Source organism: Haliotis rubra, unplaced genomic scaffold, assembly GCF_003918875.1.
Source record: "Haliotis rubra isolate DU_JTF1 unplaced genomic scaffold, ASM391887v1 Scf784, whole genome shotgun sequence".
NCBI lineage: Eukaryota > Metazoa > Mollusca > Gastropoda > Lepetellida > Haliotidae > Haliotis > Haliotis rubra.
In genome coordinates this window covers 162,636-171,944 of record NW_025767506.1, presented here as the reverse complement: position 1 = coordinate 171,944, position 9,309 = coordinate 162,636, and the positions used below count along the sequence as shown (strand labels likewise).

Here is a 9,309-nt window from a genome sequence, read left to right as displayed (position 1 = left end):
CAGTGCCCTCAACCACCAGACCTCCGTCCTCCACTGACACAGGGGCTCAACCAACGGCAAACAGGTTGCCCAATTCGGTCTTACGACCAGCAATGGGATGCTGTGGACCAAATATACCCCCCGTGTCTACACGGGGGGTTGTAGAGTGCTTAGCGTTACCCAGCACCCACCATGAGGAGGTGGCTCTTCATGGGTGCCTAAAGGTGATTGGAGTGCAGCAAGACCTAGGACCTAGCATTTGTACTGTTGAAACTTTTGAGGATATGTCTATTAATCACTGTAGTATTTTCTGAAAAGGAGTATTTTAAGGCACATTTGAAGGAATCAAGGGATGTTGTTAATCTGAGTTGGAGTGGGAGCTGGGTCCATAGTGTTGGAGCTCCATAACTAAAAGAGCGGAAACCAAAGGCTTTTAGTTTACGTCTTGGGATGACAAATAGATGTTGATCAGCTGATCGTAAGGCTCTTGATGAAACATGTTTGGTCACCAACTCAGTGAGGTAGTCAGGAGCAGTTTCATGATAGCACTGGTGGGCTAGACTCAGCATTTTGTACTCCACTCTGGCTCTTATGGGCAACCAGTGTAAGGCTTGTAAAACGGGAGATATGTTCTCTCTTGGCCACTTTTTTGACAATGCGAGCTGCTGAGTTTTGTATTCCTTGTTGTTTTTGAAATGAGTGTTTCTGGTAATCCGTAGTAGGCACTGTTGCAATAGTCCAACTAGAGCACTAGGGATCTAAAAAGTGCATGAGCAGCTGGCATTGTTAAGGAACGTCTGATATTGCTGACATTTCTTAGCTGGAAATAGCAAGATTTGCAGATGTTGTCAATGTGTGTCTTTAAAGTAAGTTCCGAATCCAGGTGAAGTCGAAGGTCTTTAAGACCTTTGCAGAATGGTATGATGGAGTTGCATATTGGATTGGATTGCAGTTTCTGTGACTCGAGATTGACGTTGTGAGGTACCAAGAAGCAATGCTTCAATTTTGCTTTCATTCAATTTCAGCGTGTGTGAATTTACCCAGTTCTATATATCCATGGAACACTAGAGGCATCCAGCTTGCTAATTCAAACAGCTGGGTGTCATCGGCATACATATGATGACTAACTGTGTGCCTCCGAATGACATCTCCAAGACTTCTCGTATGGAGAGCAAACAATACCTGTCCGAGGACCGATCCTTGAGGAGCTCCACACCATAAATGTGTTTTGTCCGATGATTTGTCTTTGACGATTACCGATTGCTGGCGTTCAGACAAATACGACAAATACCACTTCTCCAAAAAACTCCAGTTGCTGAATTAGTACAGAATGGTCTATAATATCGAACGCCGGAGTCCAGGAACGGCAATATTCCCATTGTTCACTGTACGCAGCAATCATTAACAACAGAAACCAATGCTGTCTCGGTACTGTGGTTTGGCCGATAAGCAGACTGAAACTTTTTCATATACTTGCAAACAAAAACGTATTTTATCAAATTTGTGTGTGAGTAATACATTTGCAGGCGAGGCATTACATGTGTCAGTCTAATATTTCGGGTTGGACAACGTGATCATGCAGGCATTATCTCCAACAAAGGTTCCAAGTCAACTCAGAAATCGGTTTTATTGGATTGTCAAACGTTTAATCGTCAATAAAAGAAACGACAAGTCTGAAGAAACATCTCAAGTTCTGGTCACATCGACAGGAAATATCCCAAATGTAAGCAGAAAGAGGAATAGAGTGGCTTAAGACAAAACGTATAGCTCAGTTTTCTAACGAGAGTGCATGATTTAAACTGTATTTTCATGACACGAGGTGATCAAATGTTTCATATGCTCCACACTTGTTGACTGCAGCACGTGCATCATGATTTGTTGTGTCTTAGACACGTAATATGTTTTTGTTTTCATTTATTTTCATAATATTGTTACATAGCATTTTAAAAATGTTGGGAGAAAAACGTATTAGGTGTTTTTTCCCAAGTGCATATATTTAAACACACATATTTTCAAACACATTTATTAAAACAGATCACAATGTCCATTGTATACTATTCAAAGACATAAACTGTTAAAATCTTTTGAACATATTGTCAAAAATAGAACACTGATTGATATTAATCTTATCTTACATGGCAATGCAGGTCTCTCAATCACTGAAAACCAGAATGTTTTCAAAAATGTACATATCTCTATCTCTCAAACAAAACGCTTTCTCAGTTAACATCTGTTGTACATATCCTAGCCTATGTCTGTCACTTGTGTACTTTGTTGTAAGATGCAGTAAGTTGGATAACTTGTACCCAATCGTTTTCTTGAATGAATAAAATATGCTTAAAACAACAGATCACTATTGTGAATAGGCAATTTGTACTTTATGCAGCATTTTTAACATAGTAAATCATATTCTTCATTTTGACTTAAAACCTTCTGCTTTGAATACCAACACATTTTCAGGCCACGTCAAGTATTGTTTCTTATGATCATGGAAAAGGTTTCGTTTGAATCGATAATCTATACTCTATATTTCATCAGCAATACCAAAGAATGACATACTCCTGTATACTTTAAAATCAACCACCACCACTTTTACTGCAGTGCTGTTTAAAGTGACAAAGTGAGTTGCCCCCAACAACAACAACGTTGCATTTTCACGTGATGTTACCGTATATTTTACAGCAAGGTTTAACAGTGCTGGCCAATAAAACACACAGAGACAGGCAGACAGATAGATATTCCTTATTCCGTCCATTTGAATGACGATAACTTACACAGAGATAATAAGGTTACATTCAGTGGTGGTATATTTTAACATTTCGGTAAACATTCAAGTCATTCTGACATAAACATCGATGTTGGTCGAAGAAGACCAAACACAAAAACAACCACGGATATGCCGAGACTTACGCAAGTGCAACAAGACGCGATCGGTACGGGCAGATTTCAGCATAACAAGCCGCAAGAATTGCATCCCTTGCCCCCAGACAGGCACACATCACTCCATTACTCAAATCTCTTCATTGGCTTCCTGTTCACTTCCGTATCAAGTTCAAGCTTCTGTCCCTGACCTACCAATGTATCTCTGGATCAGCTCCAGTCTATCTCTGCAACCTTCTTCAGACATACCAGTCTGCTCGAACTCTCAGATCCCAGACCAAGTCTCTCCTTGGTGTCCCAAATACAAACACTGTCTGCTACGGTCACAGATCATTTGCATATGCCGCAGCAACTGAGTGGAATAATCTGCCCCAAGAACTCAAAGACTCCCAAACGTTGTCATCCTTTAAATCCTTACTAAAAACTTTCCTCTACCGCCAAGCTTTTCCTGACTCTTAATAACAAACCATGTTTGTGCGCTTTGAGAATCCTTATGTTTGGAAAAAGCGCTATATAAATGCACTATTATTATTATTATGATTAAAATGGGGCCTTTTCAACATCAGCTGCCAAGAACCTTCAATTTATTCAGGTCATCATCAGCGAATAGATGAACAGCTACCAGCAAACAGGCCAGACCCAAGAACGCCCAATATCGGGAAGACCGACAGGGGAGTCACGAGACCCCGCCGAAGACCGCTACAACCGACAGATCCCCTTCGGAAAAGATTCGTGATGGCGACACCTGTACTGTACGTCGATGCATGTAGCACCCCATAATCAGTGGTAAGCAGAAGATCGTCTCGTTTCAATTTCGATTTGCACTTAAAATCCTTACGCTGCAACCCGTCATCTTCTGGAACTTGTTTTAATAACAAATGGGGCGGTGGGGTAGCCTAGTGGTTAAACGTTGGCTCGTCACGCCGAAGACCCGGGTTCGATTCCCCACATGGGCACAATGTGTTAAGCCCATTTCTGGTGTCCACCGCCGTGATATTGCTGGAATATTGCTAAAAGCGGCGTAAAACCAAACTCAGTCAGTCAGTGAGTTTAATGACAAATGTCTGCGCGTTTCGTGGACACAAATAGTCTACATTTTGAATTGACAAATTGTTCTTTGGTAATTTCGGGAACATGGAGGGCGAAATTAACCTAAGAGTTTTGGTGTTTAGTAGAATGAAGGTGTTTTCTTCACCATGATTCTAACCTGAGGTAACTAATCTCTTCATGCATTTGGGTTTCTTGAGGATTTCATAGTTCCCTTTGCAAGCCATTAGATATGGTGATGATAATTAGTGAAACAAAACATTATAACAAAGCTAAATACATCATACGTTTGACCACAATAGACCTTATAGTACAAAAAGAAATATTTTTCAGGTTTTCTGACATAAAATTGCACGTGCTGATTAATTTAGTCGCCAAATGGCAACCCATTGTAACTTGATATATCAGAGGAATATACACATTTAAAGCTTTCGGTATCTCAGCAAAGACAGACCTGAGTGGACGTTCTTGCAATCATATCCTAGTGGCATGAGATTTTGTGAAGATCTGTTCCACAGACAGATGGAAACAGCGATCTTACACAGGGCACGAATCCCAAACATCACTGTATGCGTTCTTAGAAACAATCGAAATGGATATCATGGAAGGACATGATATTTATTGTGATATAATTTATTTAAACAATTTGTCAAGGCATACTCATATCACATTGGGAGGATATGAACTGACATATTTTGAGAACCTCCGGGTATAGAGCTATAATCAAGTACATTTGTAATCGTAGGATGATCGACAACATTGAATCTATCTATATACTGTTTCATGCCAACATCCTAGTATATTTCAAGAGTCCGTCTAAAGCTTTTTTAACTACCTATGGAGGCAACTCAATATTTAACAGAAACAACCAACAAAGAACAGCCCTTTCACTCTGAGCGTCGTTTGAGGAATGACTTTTTTCTTGCCGAGTTTCAAAGTCACGATGCCTTCACGCAACACAGCAAATACTGTTCCGCCGTGATAATAGAGGCTGCGGCCCAATGTAGCTGTCAGTGTTGTAACATTTGTGATCTGGTTCGGAGAAGAAATGACAATGAGCGAAGTGCCATCGTGAACGTACAACCGTTTTTTGTCGTAGTCAAACGTCATCCCGCCAAAGCATGTCTTAGTCTTGTACAAATATGTAATGTTGGTGCCATCGTATGCCATCATGATGACACTTCTGGCCCGACAAATCCACAAAAATAATCTCTCACCTTTAGAGTCAACTGTCATGTAATATGAATATACACTCACACGGTAAATGTATTTGAAGGCTCTTCCTCCGGTTTTCATGACTCCGACACCCTTCCTTGGTGAGCTTGTGGACAGAAACACCAACTGTCGCTCTTCGTCCACTGCTATACTCTTTACACTTGCCTTCTGCTTCAACGTAGTTTTGCTGTACTTGTCAAGGTCATAAGATAAAATACGGAGTGTAGATAAAGCTATCAGGATTCTGTTCAACTTGGGAACGAATGCGGCTGCATAAATCGTGCATTTACTGATGTAGGGGTATGGTTTCATGGTGTAGTTCTGCAGGTAGACTTGTTGTAAAGGTACTTTGTTATTCTTAGTCACAACTAGGAGTCTCATCGCAGGTCTCTGTTCCTGATCTGAAAGTTGAAGCGCAGTGATTGCTAAAATATGACACATTGAATACTGCAACACAAAGCTGAACATTCAAAGAGCTAGTATCAGTGAGTGAGTTTAATTTTATACCGCTTTTAGCTACATTCCAGCAATATCACGGCGGGGGACATCAGACATGGGCTTCACACATTGTACCCATGTGCGGAATCAAACGGGGGCTATGGCGTGACGATTGAAAGGGTTAACCACTAGGCTACCCCACTGCCCAGATAGCATGACAAAAGAAGACAGAGGTAAGGATAAAAGGGTATAAAATTTATTGTAACGAAGAAACTGAATCATCTTGATTTAAGGGCTGGCAAGGAAATGGTTAGTTTGATGTCAAGACAGAGCGAGCCCCCTTAGGTTGCAGCCGAACAGGGGGACGAAAAAGCAGTATTTATCTTTTAAATATTATTTGAGCTGAACTGATTTGACAATTTCAACTCCCAGACTCAGACACTACACTGCACAAAAAGTAAGCAATTTGTCATGGCCACAATAAAATAGCCCTCGTTAATCGTTAAATACGCCAACAAGTTTCATACCATTCGTTGCTTTACTGCTTTCATAGTTTCACAAAATCTTTGGGTCGCATTATTTATCAAGTTTGTAAAGGTGTGTAAGTGTGTAGGGGATGGGTTCTGGCTTGACATTAATATAATAATAAATGTGCTGGATGCAGCTGTCATTGATACTAAACATGTGGTAATATTAACACTACATGTAAGTGGAGTGTAGGTGCACATAACGATTGAAACTCGGGATCACTGAGACATGGAACATCTTATCTTTTTGTTGGAACTAAGACACAAAGGCCATGTGTTGTGGTTGTGTAAACAAAACATGCCGTTTGCATTGATGAAGGCAACAAATGAGTGACAAGAGTATGACAAAATTATCAAGACAAAAGTGGTCACCTAGTGAGTCTTGAGACGTCACGCTCCATATACAAATATTGTCAACAGCAGTAGCATCTGATGTGATCCTGGACCATGGTAGCCCATGTTGTTGGTTTTGTTTTTTCCATGAATGTATGGCTTTGTTCTCTCATACATGATAATCTTTTCAGATATATATCTTCACATGTACTAAACTTCATTATTAACATTCCCAGAAAGAAAACGATATATTACCTTTTCTGCCAATGCACACAAGGCTCTGTGTTCTTTTGTGCAACAGTTGGGAAAAGTTCGGACATGTTCCATTGAAGAATGCTCCAACAGCTTTTGTTTCCTACAAGCAAAGCATAGGCAACAAGAAGACAAGGTCATCAATATCCCCTGCAATGGGCAGCAGATCTATCTATGTGCGATGTTTGGTGAAGAAACATTGAACGGTTTTAGAGTTCTGCTCCGGAAAAGAGTACTACCACCAATTTCAGTCTATGTCAAACTTAATGCCATGGAAACGCAAAAAAATATTATATTCAGAAATCCAAAACAACCAAAAGGCACCGGTTCACTACCAGATCTATCTATGTGCCATGTTTGGTGGAGAAACATTGAACGGTTTTAGAGTTCTGCTCCGGAAAAGAGTACTACCACCAATTTCAGTCTATGTCATACTTGTTGCCATTGAAACGCAAAAAATACTATATTCAGAAATCCAAAACTACCAAAAGGCACCGGTTCACCACCAGATCTATCTATGTGCGATGTTTGGTGAAGAAACATTGAACGGTTTTAGAGTTCTGTTCCGGAAAAGAGTACTACCTCCAATTTCAGTCTATGTCAAACTTGTTGCCATGGAAACGCAAAAAATATTATATTCAGAAATCCAAAACTACCAAAAGGCACCTGTAGACCACCAGATCTATCTTTGTGCCAAGCTTGGTGAAGAAATATTGAACGGTTTTAGAGTTCTGCTCCGGAAAGGCAAATGTGCACGGACGCACACACACAAAACGCGTTGCGGGGGATAACAATGCAGTTCCCGTCCAAAACTGTTTCACTCACTCACTCCCTTACAAGTATACAATTAAGGGGAAGACAAAATTACCTACATGAAGTATCGTATTAACATTGTATCAACATTGTATCAGCATGTTCTTAAAATATATTTATGAAGTATACCTGCAAGATGGATTCTGTAATCAGTTTACCTTGTTGACAAAATATTGTCTTTCATCTCTATGGCGAAGATTTGGACCATAGTTTACCCGACAGGAAAGGTCTTTCTGTGAGAATGTGTATGATGAACATCCCATTAGAGTTGAGCAAAACTCAGCACACATCTTAATTCCGTATGGTCTTCTCATAAACGACTGCGTTTCTTGATGACTATGCACTATGAAATAGCCGAGAACAAGGTATGCCCAGATCCCACAAGTCATGATTTTCCCCAGAGGAATCTACAACGAAATGTACATCTGACAAAGGGTATTTATTGTAGCGTCGCAAAAGGACATGCCTTGAACTTCAAATTGACATTAAACCAAACACACACACTTAAAAAAGTGAACATCTTGTCCTTTGATGATTGATTGTCTTGCTTTGAAATGCATTTAACTCAAAGGACGTTACCACCGAACCATTTTGTCGCTCTTTAGGACAAGCATGGTTTTTATGTGGATCCTGCTCGTACTAGAAATGCCTACAAGTCTTAAAAAGCCAATCAGTGAGGAAGTGAAAATATGCCATAGATCTGACTTAAAGCTGAGTTTGCCTACATATTTAAGTACAGTACAGCCAGGAATTATTGAGAATTTAAAGATTGTACTTTTTTATATAATTTTTCACTCATTACTCGCGTATTAAATGTGAATATTAGCAGAACATAACTCCAGATTCAAAGACAGGTGAAATGCAGGCCTCAATGCGGCGGGGCATACTACTGATCAAAGAAGTTAGAAAGTCATGGTCCATGCTGTCCCAATATCGGACCACCTCTTCTTTCATTTCAGCAATATTTGTCAGATTTTTCTTATTGACACTTTCCTTCATAAGTCCCCAAACATTTTCTATTGGATTTAGGTCAGGGTTATAGCTTGGCCAATCTAATAATGTCATATTTTGGGTCTGAAACCAGGCCTGTGAATGCTTTGAACGAAATTTTGGGTCGTTGTCCTGCTGGAAAATCCAAACATTTCCATAGAACACGTGAGCAGATGGAAGTAAATGTCCCTGGAGAATATCTGTGTACTGCTCACTGTTCATATTCCCTTCAAATAAACAGAGGGGAGTTGCCCCTAACACAGATATGCCACCCCACACGTTAAATTTCGGACTGTACTTTGGGCGCTGATACAAAGGTTTTTCAGTTTGTTTGGTCCAGAATTTCAGTGTATTAGGAAACAGCCACACAGAACTTTCATCTGAGAAAATCACATTTTCCCAGTTAAAATTTCTATGCTGTTAGCACCAGTTCAACCTTCGCTCCTTTTGTTCAGGTTTCATGATCGGTGATGGAATTTCTCGACATTTTCTGCCAACCCATTGCATGCAGCTCAGTTCTAATTGTCTCCTTACAGACAGCCACAGTTCCTCTATCAATCATATCCAGCCTCAAGTTTTCTAAATTCCTTCGTTTGTTTTTAGAAACAAGAATACCAAGCCGCCTCCTGTCACTGACAGTCAATTTTCTGGGCCTACCTGGCCTGGGCCTACCTGGTGCTCAATGCCATATCCATTTGCAATATTTTTTCAAAACACGATAAACAGTGGACAAAGGGATGCCTGTTCTATCTGAAATAACTTTAGCTGATCTGATGTCCTTGTCATAATACTCTAAAATCAACTCTCTCTTCTCTAAATCATCCATATTGAGGAT

At 40.1% G+C, this 9,309-nt stretch overlaps 1 long non-coding RNA gene across 1 annotated transcript; it reads left to right on the top strand.

Annotated features, from left to right (window-relative positions):
- Positions 1-2,433: 2,433 nt before the first annotated feature.
- LOC124261016 lies at positions 2,434-3,270 on the top strand. Its single transcript, XR_006894237.1, has 3 exons — positions 2,434-2,444; positions 2,779-2,780; positions 2,939-3,270. It is a non-coding gene; the product is annotated as an uncharacterized LOC124261016 (long non-coding RNA).
- The last annotated feature ends 6,039 nt before the right edge of the window (positions 3,271-9,309 follow it).